General features: G+C 42.2%; 1 protein-coding gene across 1 annotated transcript in view; it reads right to left on the bottom strand.

Moving 5' to 3' along the window:
• LOC146391933 (ankyrin-2-like) overlaps positions 1 to 15,205 on the bottom strand; it is a 157,430-nt gene that overhangs the window by 135,664 nt on the left and 6,561 nt on the right. The gene's annotated exons all lie outside the window — the stretch shown is intronic.

Raw genomic sequence — 15,205 nt, 5'->3', positions numbered from 1 at the left:
GATGCTCAGTAAAGACAGCGCTGGCCTTTCTATCACTGTCCACTGTCAAAGCACGATGTCCGATAATCAGAGTGGCTGCTGCTCTGCTTCTGGCTCATGTCTCCACACACAGAAAGGTCAACAACTATTTGAGGCATATTTACCTCACTGTCACCAGCCTGACAACAAACACATACAGAACGACGGGGCCGTCAGCAGGAGTCAGGTTTCAGTTAGGCTTTGGACTGTACAGCTCCATGTCCACTTACCTGGAAGAGAAAAGACAAATTAAGTAGTTGCTTAAAAAAATAAAAGGAATTATTTCTTATAATAGTAACTGGTGAACTAAGTACCTGCTACCATCACAGATCATCAAAAACAGTTCAGAATGCACAGACAGTGGCTGCGATGTACTTTTTTTAAAATTGTTTTTAATACTTGGATTCACTTTAGTTCTTTTCATGTTACGACAACCAATCCCAGCACAGGCAGCAGCACCCACAGGCGTGTTGTTTGTGTCACTCCCCCCTGGCAGCAATAAATAACAGCAACATGCGAATGGAAGTCCGCCGAGCTATTCTGCACAAAAGGAAAAGCCATAAGCTTTCTAACTCCAGTGTTCTTCATATGTTCCCCCACACATACAAAAAACCTAACTCCATTTTTAAAAAATGATAGAACGAAAAGAAGATCTACGAACATCAAACGCCTTAAAATGCTCTAAACAGACAAGCTTACACTGGCATGTGTACATTTTACCCTAATGCTCGCTCCCTAAACGGAGATTCACTTGATTCAATTTTAAGTGCAGTGTGACCGATCCTGGAAGCTTCACTACAGCCGTCTAAGACAGACTAATCACTCAAGGACATGGGATCCCCCGGCCCCCTTTATAAAGGCCCCTGGCCTCAGACTATTCTGTAAGTAGGGGACTGCACCGAGATACCTCATCATACCTCATGAGATACCAAACCAGCTTATGAAATGTGACAGTGTGATTGTGACTGGGATATAATCCCTGGATACAAATCTTGTGAATACTCATAACCAGTATCAATGGAGAACACTGACATAAAACTCCATGTCTGAATTACTTCTATGATTTATCGTGCAGTTTAGTGCAACTACGAGATAGAACCGATTAGTAATAAGAGCTAAGTAAACTTCATGCTTTATAAGTGTTTGCAGTGCTATGAGATGCAAAAAAATAAACCGAAATACACGTAAATACAAGTACTGTATTAACTATTATGTAAAATAAACTACAGAGCGTACTCTGCAAAGTGTGCTTGCAGGGCAAGAGATGCAAGAATGCATGACAATAGAATAGAATAGAATAGCTTTTATTGTCACTGTTACAAAAACAATGAAAGGCTGTTTGACATTTCTCCGTGTGTGAAGTATTTACACAATCACAGACAAATTTACATTTATACAAGAAAGATATGTACAAGTTATACATGCACCTGCAAACATACGGATACACTAGGGCTGCTCAATCGAATTTTAATCACGATTACGATCTGGGCTTTCAACGATCATTAAAAATGACTGAGCCGATTATTAGCACCTCCCTCGTGCTTTACTCTCGCGCTGCTCCGTGTGGCAAATCGAGCGCACCTCTCTGCATTTCCAACACGTGTCACAACAATTAAGAGCAGCGGTCTCCAACCTTTTTTGCGCCACGGACCGGTTTATGCCCGACAATATTTTCACGGACCGGCCTTTAAGGTGTCGCGGATAAATACAACAAAATAAAACTAGTACCGGTACCGAAAAAAAAGAAGATTTATTCATAACACACGTGAAAAGACCCAGGAAAACAGAGTTAACGATAAAAACGATAACAAAATAACGCTGAAAACCGATAAAAACCCTGAAAACTATACATTTCACACCTGAGCCTCAACTCTCGCGGCCCGGTACCAAACGACTCACCGACCGGTACCGGTCCGAGGCCCGGGGGTTGGGGACCGCTGATTAAGAGGACCCGAGGGAAGCTCGGAAAGCTAAGCTGAAGTTATTTGGAGAGGAGAGTGACTGCTGTTGGTTGAAAAGAGAGGTAAAAAAAACTTCAGTGGTGTGGAAACATTATGGGTTCGCAGAGTCAGACGTGGATCAAGTAGACACAGTGTGTAAACTTTGCTACAGTGTCGTAAAAATGTTACATTTGAATGTTTCAGATCATCAACAAAATGTTAATATTAGACAAAGACAACACAAGTAAACACAACATGCAGTTTGTAAATGTAGCTATTTATTCTTATTAGATCTGAACCGCCTTTTTAAGTCACAGCACCTCAGTCAGCTTGAATAGACCACTCCAAAGCCCCTCAGAGGTGAACTGGCTGGTGTGTTTTTGGATCACATGTTGGTGACATTGATGGTCAGGGATGCAGAGCAGATGCAAAGCCACAGCAAACCACAAAGAGAAGCCCAACAAAGAACCTGGCGTCTGTATTTTTAGATTTTAAGGTTTTTTGATGAAGACAAAAACAAGGACAGCTTCCTCTAGGGAGAAGCTAGGAGCTGCCTCCTGCAGCTATAAATAGCAAGGCTTCAGGAAATCTCACTCTATATCAGGAGTATGGAAACTGAGGGGATGGCATGCACCCTACTTAATATTTTGGAGGACTAAATTGCAGCATCTCAGTCATCAATGAGGAAGTAAAGCAGGAAGCCGATTGATGCACTGTGATCGATGATCTAGGTATAAAGTAAACTGCCATTAATGGTAAATATTATTAATGCATATACAGACCATAAATATTTAAACAGGCACATGGTTTTGTTCTTTAAGGTTAACAAAACCATGATAACGGCGTCTACGTTACAAGACATTTCAATGTGAATGTAAGTGCTCTATTCTTAGGAAACCGTGGCCTTTCTGTCAGTTTGGATCTGCTGATGAGACTTTGGTCTATATAAAGAGACTGACTATGGCATAATCGTGACTTTTGTCATCACAGAAGTGATGGGAGCATTCAAAGACTAAAAATAAAGCTGTGGAAGAGCAAATAGTGTGCACAATTCATCTGATCGCAGAGAAGCAGTGAAAAAACCCACAGAAAGTAAAAGATAGACGTCCTAAAAACTGGTGCAATTCAGTATGTCATTGCATGTTTTGTTGCAATGGAGCAAACAACAACAGTACACTACTTTGCTGGGACTAAAGTATCTCAAATATAACATGGATGCTGTAAAATGTGATTCTGACATCCTTGACGTATGCACAGGAGTACAGAAGTAAAACAGCAGGAGTGTTAGCTCTACAGAGGAAAAAGACACGCCTGTTACGTCACTTATTACCTGCTTCTTGTCACCACATCGCCCGGTAGGATGGTTTCGACTCTCTCTGTAAGTGTAAGTCTCACTCTAGACTCTGGCTAACCCATTCTCTCCTCCCTCCGCAGCATTCCTACCAGCCCACCTATGGCTGTGCCACATTATACCGTTCACGGTAATACCGGTATAATGTTGGGCAACGATAAAAAAATGAAATATCGCGATAGAATATGGGTAAAGCGTGCATGCGCAGTGCCTTTGTTTTCATACGCACATGGCCAAAAAAGCTTGGTGGCGACAGAGAATGAGAAGGGCGAAAGTGGATCGTGGAGCGAAACGGATGAACCAGAATTGGTTTGTAAAAATGCTGCAACTTCAGTGATGTGGAACAGGTTTGGTGTTTGTCCGTCAGATACACAACAAAGCACTATTTTTTTGTAGAACATGCAAGCGGGCCGTCGTTATTACCGTATTTTTCAGACTAAGGTGCTCGTAAATCTGGGAGTAATCTGGGTCCTAAACTCCGTCTCCTTCAGGTCCCAAAGTCAAACGAACACTGCAGCATCACTGAGAGTTAAAAACTGTCTAAATTCATTCAACTTTAATAAAATGATCAGCGTTGCTGCTTTACCAGGTGTAACAATTAAGTTTAACGTCCAGGCATCCATGAAAACAGAATTTATTACATTTAACGGAGTTAGAAGTTAGCAGGAAGTTAGCGGAAGTTAGTGGAAGTTAGGTAACTAGCGAAACTATTGAGCTAATCATGATATAGCATGTTCTGACTGAGAGATTTGTGACAAAATTCAATCGTACAGCTCTGCTGTCACTTCTAACATAAATGAAAACAGGAAACTAAACAGCAGTGACGTTTGTAGGGTTACTGAAGTTTGGCTAGCTGGTAGATAATGATGTGCTACGTGATCGCTAGCTACACAGCTATGTTAGCATAAACAGTGAAGCTGCAGGATGAACGCTAACTTTTTTTCACTCGATAAAAGTTAACGTGAGGGTTCCTGATGGTTAGAGACAAATGCAATCGCATGGCAGGATGCTGTAAACGGACCAAACTTCAGTCAGGAGAACAACTGAGATAATCCACCCACAATACGAGGTTAGTCATTAATATACTGCAACAACATGGGAATAGAGCCGCTGTGATAGAATACAGCATTAAAGAATCAATGGTACAGAAGTGGAGGAAGCAAGAAGAATGAGTTGAATAAAGTTTGATTTATCTGACTGCTTTGTTTCTTGTGTCTTATAATCCCGTGCGCCTTATGGTCCGAAAAATACGTATTTGACTTTTTTATTTGGCACACTGCAGTTTAATGTTGCAAAGCACCTCTTTTTAACTTCAGTGGATATTATACATGGTTATGCTCAGGATATGTCAGCACATTTCTACTGGAAATGCCTTTTGATTCAACTTCAGCAAGGAATTTGCATTTGCACTGTTAAATCTTTACATAGCTTTAATGCACATAAAAAAAACAGCTGCTTGTTTAAGTGAAAATAAATGGATGGGGGTTTTGCGCTAGTAACGTTGTGGAGTTGTATTTTGTCTCGCATCAATTATATTGTCAGTTATATCGTTATTGCAAATTTTCAAATATATGTCGTGATACATATTTTTGGCCATATCGCCCTGCTCTATGCCCACCCACTTAATCCAAGCCCATATGTATTTCTCTGTAGTTTGTAAATAAACATTTTCCCTGCACCATCTGCTCCTGAATCCAGAATCCTCCTATGCCATGACAGAACATCTAAATCCAGGACTCTTCTGAAGCACCTTCTATCACGCTGTAAGCGAGCACCTGAGAGATGAGTTGGTATCTATGGATGAAACGAAATCATTTGAAGAACTTGTTACATTAGCTTTGAGAATAGTTAGCTTCATAACTTGGCCAACTCCAGGCCTCGAGGGCTGGTGTCCTGCAGGTTTTAGATCTCACCCTGGGTCTACACACCTGAATCAAATGATTAGTTCATTACCAGGCGTCTGGAGAACTTCAAGGCATGTTAAGCCATTTAAATCAGCTGGACACGTCTAAAACCTGCAGGACACTTGTGGCCTGGGTTTGGACACCACTGCCATAACTGAATACTGAAAGAAACTACAAGTCACGATCAGCTTCCTCATCAAGAACATCGTGAGAAGTCAGTGCAGCTGAGCAGACTTACTCAGGAGGAGTGGTAAGAATGGCCACGTCAATTCTCCCTGTGCGATAACACAGGTGGATCCTGCAAAACGAGTGTGTTGTCTCTAGTACAACATATAACAATTCTGGGTTTATCTCTGGACTCCATCTCTTTTACATCACTCTGTCAGAGGAGAGATTGATGCCAATGTTCACATTTTGGACAGAGAGGACAGATGGTTTGAAAGAGGAGTGAAAGAAGCCATCTATGTCCACTGTGAGCGACCATCTTTGAACAGAGGCGGGGGTTTACGACACCAAGTCTCTGCCATCTATAATCCAGTTCTGAGTTCCCTCCCCAGACGCCTTAATGCCCACTCTCATCCTGGGCCATCTGACCTCAGGAAATCATATGATAAAGTTTCACAATGAACACACCCGAAACTCTGGCTGATTGGGACCCACACCCAGTTTCACACCTTGGCTCAGGCGATTAGAGGATCATCAGGGGGTCCTTTTGTCCCTCTGTGGGGGGAAACTCCCACTGGGTTTAAATCTGGGACTCCCCACCATTTGACCTTAGAACTGAAGAAGCTTCTCGGATGAGAGGTGAAACGTCTTCAAGTAACTTAAAGAAGTCCAGACGCTTTTCTTTGCAAGCTCCTTTGACTACGATGACCTGGATGACTGAGAACCTTCACAGACGTTCTGCTATATGGTGATTGGGCTTTGCATCCAGCCACTGTAGAGCAGCTTCAGCTGGAGCTTTTAGCCACTACAAAGAACAATAATCTTCACTAAGCTTGATCTTAGAAACACGTTCCATCTGGTGGACATTTGGGAGGTGATGAATGGAAAACTGTTTTCAACACTTGGGCATTTCAAGCGTGCTGGGCTGACAAATGCCTCAGTTGTTTTCCAGGCTTTAATCAATAATGTGCTCTTTGTATGTGCACCTGTTTGACCTGCAGATTTTTTTCCAGAGAACAACTAGAACAGGAAGCAAGTCAGAGTTCTTCAATGACTATTAGACACTAAGTCTAGTCTTGGTCTTGGTAGTCGGGGATCCGTCCGCCATGGCCTCTGATCTTGGCTGCCACGTGGCACACATTGCATGCGACCCCTATGGCGCCTGCTGCAGGTGGTGGGCCTGCACAAGAATGGGCCCATGTCCCTTTTTCGGGTTGTGCTCAGCCAGGCCCCATGGACTAGTGCCCGGCCACCAGATGTACAGCTTCTGGCACCCTCCCCGGGCCTGGCTCCAGGGAGGGTGAACTGTTTCCTTGATCTTGCACTCATAGGGGTCTTCTGAATTAAATTGAATTGAGGAGCAGACACAGACTGTTTTATATGAGATCCTTCTCATGCACTTCAACAGTCTTATTCATCATCGAGTCTTAAATGATCCTGTTATGACCAATGACTGCTCGACTGTGTCAAAGAGCTACTTCCACAGTGTGGAGAAGCCATAATTCTGACTCCACGCCAAATAAAAGGGGGAAACCCTCCCAGGGATTGACACCTAACAGTTAAATAGTTAAAGGATTAAACTTCTCTTTCCTTTCTTTAAACAAAAAAATATTTTCAAAAAACTATTCAAAGGTCCCAAATATCTTATTTCACTCACAAGGCAGACGAGAGGCAGCTGTGTCATTATGGCGTTTGTATCCTGCTGCTACTGGGACCAGCTACAGCTCCTTTCTCTCACACACACACACACACACACACACACACACACACACACACACACACACACACATTCTAGTTTTGATATCTTAGTGAGGACACCTAGTTGACATGATCCTTTTCCTAGCCGCTCACCATAACCATCAATAATGAATGGTTAACCCTCAACCTAAACCTAACCATAACCTAACTGTAACCCTGACACTAGAACCACATTGTGAGTCTCAAACCCGTGAGGCACTTTTGTCCTCATAAATGACTGTTGGTCCCCACAAGTATAGTAACATTCCAATTCTTGGTCCCCACAGAGACATCTAAACAGGTACACACACACTTTCATGTATTTTTGTCCACAGTATAAAAGCTGTTTGGGGCTGGGAGGAATTAAGTCTGTCCATGGCAACTTTCCCCGACTGCCTTCCACATTCTTTGAGTGCTTGCCTTGTCTGCTCGCTCTGGCTTTAATGACTTCCTTCAAATTGTACCAACACTTCAGCAACGACTGCAACATCATTTTTTCCATCTTCACAGCCCTGGAACCATTGGACAGTATCATCTATTACATGGAAAATATTAAAACAGCTCAGCTCACAAAAGCAGGGAAACTTTGGGTGCAAACATGTGGAGACCACTCATTCATTTGCTGCATGTTGCCTCTGCTCAGTACAACATGGATCTACATGTTCACTCCTGCACTGGCCAAAGCTGGCAGTGGTACTGCTTAGACTCTTTCAGTGCTAATATTGGTCCTCCAATCATTTGGTCTGGCTCTAACGGTGTGATTCAGACTGAGCAGACTTGGTGTATTTTGAATCAAAACTGCAGAGTCATTTTACTATTATTTAATAAGGAAGAACAGAGAAGACGCAATGACCACGTTATATCAGTAAAGATGTTGTGTCTGCATGAGAGTAGACACCTACAGCGCTGTCTCTGCAGGCAGCATCACACCCAAACAGAGCAGACAGCCTGTTCATCCTGAGCTCGCTAAGGTCACCAAAGGTCAGGCGGACAAAAACCTGCAGTCTTAACAAAGCCACAGGCAAAGACACTCTTTATTATCAACTATCTAATAAAACGCAAAACAGCCAAGAAGTGAATCTGCCATGAATTTCACAACTTTACAAGCTAAAAAATAGACACTGAGCTTTATATTGATTAAATATGTTAAATAGATATTAAATTAAATATAGATCCTGATAAATGCCTCATTAATTTTCCATCATAGAATTACTGTTGAAACAACCCCTTATCCATGTTTGATGCCCTGCAATGGACTCACAGCCAACTGTAGAAAGCAGCCCAATCAGAGGCACTTTTTCTTTGACCCAGTTTATTCTAAGTGGAGATATTATCTGAATTTCAGGAGTGGGCCCACACCTCATTCACGCCGCCTCAGTTTATATATGCCCCCTTCACCAATACCCTCTGTTCTCATTTTCATGCCCCCCAGGAGCCGCTGCCAGTCCTCTTTGAGGCCTTCCCCACACTGCAGCACCAGTACACGGTCCCTCATCCATCATCGCTCATCGTAACTGAGGATGTGGTCCCAGCTAGTGAAATTGCTAGTAAAATTGTTAATGTGATAAACTCACCAGCTATTGGCTCACTGACATCCAGTACAAGAAGGCCAGGCTTACCAAAACATACAGTTTGATTTTTGCGCTCTGCTGCTGCACACAAATACTGTCCAACACAAGGAATTCAGCCTGGATTTACACTCTTCCCAGTGTCCTATGGCAGGTCAGCTCTATCACAGGCAAAGACAGCTCTGATGCTTCAGAAGTGTTATCAAAATAAATAAATAAATAAATAAAATAGAAACAACATACTAGTTTGGATCAAAAGCCACACTAAAATAATAAGTTTTAAGATGCAATTTAAAAGACTGGATGGACTCGGAGGAACGAATATAAAGAGGGAGGTTACTCCAGAGTCTGGGAGGTACGACAGCAAAGGCCCGATCACCTCTGGACTTCAGACGAGACCTCGGTTGCGTCAGGAGCATTTGATTGGAAGATCTAAGTGCCTTATTAGGGATGTACAAATGGAGGAGTTTGCATAGATAGCTGGGAGCTAAATTCTTTAAAATTTTAAAGGTAAGCAAAAGAATTTTGAAATTGATACGATATTCAACGGGGAGCCAACGTAGGTTGGCTAAAACTGGTGTGATGTGAGCATAATTTCTAGTACCAGTTAAGAGACGCACAGCCGGTGAATAGAGGAAGGTGGGAGGCCCGAGTAGAGGGAATTACAGTAGTCTAATCTGGAAGTGATAAGAGCATGAATGAGTTTTTTAAGGTCCTTCAAAGGGAGGTATGGCTTTGCTTTAGATATCTGACGCAGCTGGTAGAAACAGTTTTTTACCACAGAGGAGGTCGATTTCTCGAGTTTGAAAGAGCAGGAAAACACCAAGGTTTCTAACAGCGAGCGAGAGATGGCTAGCAAGGGGCCCTAAGGCATCAGTAAGATGTTCCAGCGGGGTGTGACTATCAAAAACTATAACTTCTGTCTTATCCTCGTTCAGTGTGAGAGACGTGACCACGTTTTGATCTCATTTAGACAGTCAAATAGGGGTTGCAGAGACGTAGAGACATCTGATGTCAAAGGAAAATAAATTTGTATGTCGTCAGCGTAGCAGCGAAAGGAAATGTTATATTTTTTAAGTATTACTCCCAAAGGCAGCATGTACAAGGAAAAAAGAACTGGGCCGAGCACAGATCCTTGAGGCACACCACAGGGAATGGGGCAGAGGCCGAGGAGTGTTGCCCCATGGCTACGGAAAACGACCTCTATGAGAGATGAACCAAGATAAAGCTAGGCCTTTAAGACCAACGACATGTTCTTGAGATGAGAATGCTGTGGTCGACCGTGTCAAAGGCAGCAGTCAGATCTAGTAAAACTACAACAATGGCCCACAGGTAGAAGAAGATCATTAAAAAGCCTAGCTAACGCTGTCTCAGTGCGATGGCGAGGTTTAAAGCCAGACTGACTTTCATTGACACCGTTAGTATCAAGGAAGGTCTGAAGTTGTTTTAGAACCGCTTTTTCCAGAATTTTGGATATAAGAGGGCGTTTGGAGATCGGTCTGTAGTTAGAGCACTAGGGTCAAGATCCTATGCACTATGTTTTGTTTCTATATTTGTAGATAGTGCTGCAGAACTGTGCAACTCACCCCTCTTTCTTTTCCCACGTCTGCACTGAATAGGAGATGCTCTGAAGCTTATTGTGCATGTGTGTAGTGACAATAAAACGCATTCTATTCTATTCTATTCTATTTTTGTTCACATGCTAAGTTCAGCATTCAAAATCTTGGTGTAATGTTTGAGTCTTCTCTGAGTTTCAACTGTGTAAAATCTTTATCTCACTCCTAACTAAACATTTCTAAATTGTGAAACATGGTCTCCTCTGCTGCACTGGAAGGAATTATCAATGTGTTTGTGTCATTGCATTTAGATTAATGTACTGGCCTCTGTGCTGGATTAGAGAAACCACCAAGGCTACAGCTGACTCTGTCAATTCTTTTAAAAAGCAGTTCAAAACCTTTTTGTTTAAACAGATTTTCTGTTGAGAAGTTTTTAAAAAATTTTAAAACTACAGGTTTATGTTATTTTGGCACTTAATGGGGTTTTTTGTGACGGTTTATCTGTGAAAACCTCCTTACAATCACTAAAAACCAAAGAACACCACCCCCACAGTAAAGCGGTGGAAACATGGGTCACTTTTCTGCTAAGAGCACAAGATGACCTCCCTGCATGGAGGGGCCAATAGACAGGACCGCGTATCGTACTGTGACGAGGAACCTTCATCCCTCCATGAAGATGGATGTTCAAGCATGACGATGATCCAAAACATCGTGTCAAGGTAACAAAGCAGTGGATGAAAATAAGAGTGGCCTGGCGAGTCTTCTATAGAAAATCTGTGGAGAATGTTTTCTCCCGTCTTCCACTCATCACCTCCAGCTGGTGACGGCAGATGGCTGCCCCTCACCGAGCCTGGGATTACTTCTTCTTCTCTGTAATGTTGTAGGGTATTTACCTTATAAATATGAAATATGTCAAAACAAAGCAGAGACAGCGATCAGTGATAAATGATTCTCAGTGCTGCTGCTGGAGGTAAGGATGTACGGTAACCTTCAACATTACACATCCTGTGAACACATCCTGTTTGATCTATTGTTAGCATAAAGACGCTGACAGGTGCAGATTAATGAGCCCCTGATTTCTTCAGCCTATAGCAGACAGACTGTCAGGAGTTAGCTGTAGGACTGCAGAGCGTATGCTTGGTTTTATGTTGTGTTGTTGTTTTTAGCCTGACAGATGCCAAATGACCTGTCTGATCAAACGGGCGATTGTGGAAGAACACAAGCGCTGGCTTTGTCCTCTGGAGGCTGCTGACCTTCTCTGGCCACACAAACCGCTCACACTCACACACACTGACATTAACCTGTCAATGTGGTACACCACTCTATACTTCACATATCTTGGTTGTCCTCATTTACACGACAAACACTTAAATAGACACACACAGTGACACTGTACGCCACCCCGAGAGGCCCAGTGTGGCATGCTACTGGTGTGTCACATGCTCAGAGTCTAAACAGCCTCTGTGAACCCACACCGCTGCAAATATGTCGCCAGCGCCTTCAGATTCAAATCAGTGTGTCATTGAGCAACAGAGGTTAGCAAAGGTGTCCCAGTCCAAATATGGTGTAACACCAGGAACGTGTGGGACATTCCTTTCTTATGACTTCATAAACTCAGCTACTGGGAGATTAATCCAGCGTGGTGTGGCAGCTTTGATCGTAGACCAAAAATGTGCGCTCCAAAAAGATCACAGCGTAATCAAAACAGGCTGTCCTCTGGCATCCCGCCGCACCAGGCAGTGTTTTGTAAATAATGTGTTTATCATTTATATGGGGATATAAAGAACTAGATTTAGCTGTTCTACATAAACAGCATATCCCAAATATCATCAAAACAGAAAATAAGAATAAGAGCTTTCAAATCCAATTTATCGGCACAATTATTTCAATTTACTTAAATGTGCTCCGAGGGCTAACAGGCTATTTAGATCACAGGGACATGTTACATAATGAAGTAATGAATGTTCTCATTTCTAACTATTTGATTTTAAAAAGTAAGTTTGATAAATGTGAGGTCATGTCCAATCTGGAATACGTGAGACATTAAAAAATGACCATGGCCTGCACGACTACACATTTGATGTTATAGTCAGTGTGTACATGTTTCTATTACAGCAGTGCAGCAGTGTTCAACCCAACGTATCTCTGTGAAAGACAAATAGCTGCAGCTGAATAAAAGCTTTATTGCTGCCCAATTCATCGCTACGTGTACCTCCGTCCAAGATAATGGATGGTTTGTCATCTGCTGGTGTGTCTGCAGGACAAGCATGTAATGGGATTAGTGGGGATACATTCATGGAGGAGAGGAGAATGAGACAGAGACCTAATGCTAGCTAATGAAAGGACAGCAAACTAACACAGAGGAAGAGGTCAAGGCAGAACAACAAAGATTTCTTTGCAGGGTGAGATGAGGAAGGGAGGAGAGTAACCACTGTGATCACCCAGAAGAGAATGACTCAGGTCTGTGTCCAGTCTCCCCAAATCAGCATGACACAGCAAACTAAGCTACATAAATCTCTGAATTACCAGCTGAGCCACTAATCCAGGCGGTATGACACTCGCCAAACTGCTAGTTCCGTGATATTTTACCACCGAGCATAAAAGTGCTTACAGGAAAGGCCAGGAAAGAATAAGCCAAGAATACAGAGTTTAAATTAGGGCTGCTCGATTATGGCAAAAATGATAATCACGATTATTTTCACTGACATTGAGATCTCGATTATTTGACGATATTTATTTAACAATAACAATGTGTTGAATAATGACTTTAAAGATTGTCAAAAATAATATAAAATAGTGTGCAAATACTGATAACAGTGCAAATGTTTGCAATATAAAAAATAAATGAAAAATGTAAACATCTGTGTTTAGTGAACTTTGCAGTGTTGCTCTGTGGTGCAGCTACGACACTGTAGCAAAGTTTACACACTGTGTCTACTTGATCCACGTCTGACTCCACGAACCCATAATGTTTCCACACCACTGAAGTTTTTTTACCTCTCTTTTCAACCAACGGCAGTCTCTCTCCTCTCCAAATAACTTCTGCTTAGCTTTCCGAGCTTCCCTCGGGTCCTCTTAATCAGCGGTCCCCAACCCCCGGGCCTCGGACCGGTACCGGTCCGTGAGTCGTTTGGTACCGGGCCGCGAGAGTAGAGGCTCAGGTGTGAAATGTATAGTTTTCAGGGTTTTTATCGGTTTTCAGCATTATTTTTGTTATCGTTTTTATCGTTAACTCAGTTTTCCTGGGTCTTTTCACGTGTGTTATGAATAAATCTTCTTTTTTCGGTACCGGTACTAGTTTTATTTTGTTGTATTTATCGGCGACACCTTAAAGGCCGGTCCGTGAAAATATTGTCGGGCATAAACCGGTCCGTGGCGCAAAAAAGGCTGGGGACCGCTGCTCTTAATTGTTGTGACACATGTTGGAAATGCAGAGAGGTGCGCTCGATTTGCCACACGGAGCAGCGCGAGAGTAAAGCACGAGGGAGGGGCTAATAATCGGCTCAGTCATTTTTAATGATCGTTGAAAGCCCAGATCGTAATCGAGATTAAAATTCGATTAATTGAGCAGCCCTAGTTTAAATCATAAGATTATTTTATAACGTTTAACATTACGCAAAACCCAGAAGCATTTCATATTCATGAAACGCTGTAGGAAATGTTTCTACTTCAATTAAAAGAAAACATTGAAACAGGTAATAAGAACACAACCAACATGCTCAACACCCACTTTAGTACTTCCTACTCAGCAGTTTCAATTACTGGTTAAAGCAAATGTGTTAGAAACTTAAAGCACGTAAAGAATATACTCAAGTCAAACAAGACATCAGACACACATCACCAAGAAGTCAAGTTTAAAGCAGTCCTACAGAAAAGTTTCAAAACTCACTCCCACGGCTTGATTCCAAGGATGTTAGATTTAAGCTACTGTATTCCTATCGGGCCTTTTCTACTGTTAATGTTTAAGCTAAATGACAATTTTGTTTGTCCACTGTCAGCAACAAGATGTTTTTTCTTGCATGAGCCTAAGCACTCATTTATACTCGTATCCAATACAACTGATTTCGGTTTTATGCTTCCTAAAATCCTTAAAATTCCTTATCAACGTCTTTTAGTTTAACCAATCGTAAAGAAAATCAAGCTTTGCTGCTCTACTCTATTTCCCGTTCCCTCCCCAGTGTGTTGCAACATGTGTGTGGATGCTGAATGAAATGGGTGGAGGGATGAGCGCTACATGGTTGATGATCTCTTTAGTGTAATATGAAAAGGAAACAGATACATCGTGATATCACAAACACAATTCCTACATTTGTGCCAACCTAATAAAATAATATACAGTCCAGTCCTTTTAGCTGACCATTTTCAGAAGCATGTTTTTGTTTGTTAAGCCACTGACCTATGAATCACTGAAACATAAAAAAGGCACTCAAGTCAAGGGATGAACCAGTATTGTGTCTAGCACGTACATAACAGACTTAAATTTTAAACTGTATCTTTTGGTACGGTCTCAAACACATTTAATTTCTTACAAAATGTCAAAGACAACATAGTTTGACAGGCACAATAGCATTTCTGCAACAGCGCGATTCCCACAGAGCTGTCTGGGAGGCTGTAAAGAAGCCATTGTTACAGAAGGGAAACCGGGAGAAAAGGCTGAACACTGCCAAGTGGTTCAAGAAATTTCTTTCTTTGTAAGAAATTACATCTTTTTCAGTTCTTCTTTCAACTCTTGGTACCCCTACAGCTTTTCATGTTCCTTCTTTCTGATGTTGCTGTCATTGTGAACTGCTACATCGATCACTATGGCCGTCTTCTTCTGTTTGTCTACCACCACTATGTCCGGTTGGTTAGCCACCACCAGTTTGTCCGTCTGTATCTGGAAGTCCCACAGGATCTTAGCTCGGTCATTCTCCATCACCCTTGGCGGCGTCTCCCATTTTGACCTTGGGACTTCCAGGTTATACTT

Source organism: Perissodus microlepis, chromosome 3, assembly GCF_051167445.1.
Source record: "Perissodus microlepis isolate ML-2025 ecotype Zambia chromosome 3, ASM5116744v1, whole genome shotgun sequence".
NCBI classification, from domain to species: Eukaryota; Metazoa; Chordata; class Actinopteri; order Cichliformes; family Cichlidae; genus Perissodus; species Perissodus microlepis.
The sequence above is the reverse complement of the archived record's forward strand: the minus strand, read 5'-3'. Positions and strand labels throughout refer to the sequence as shown.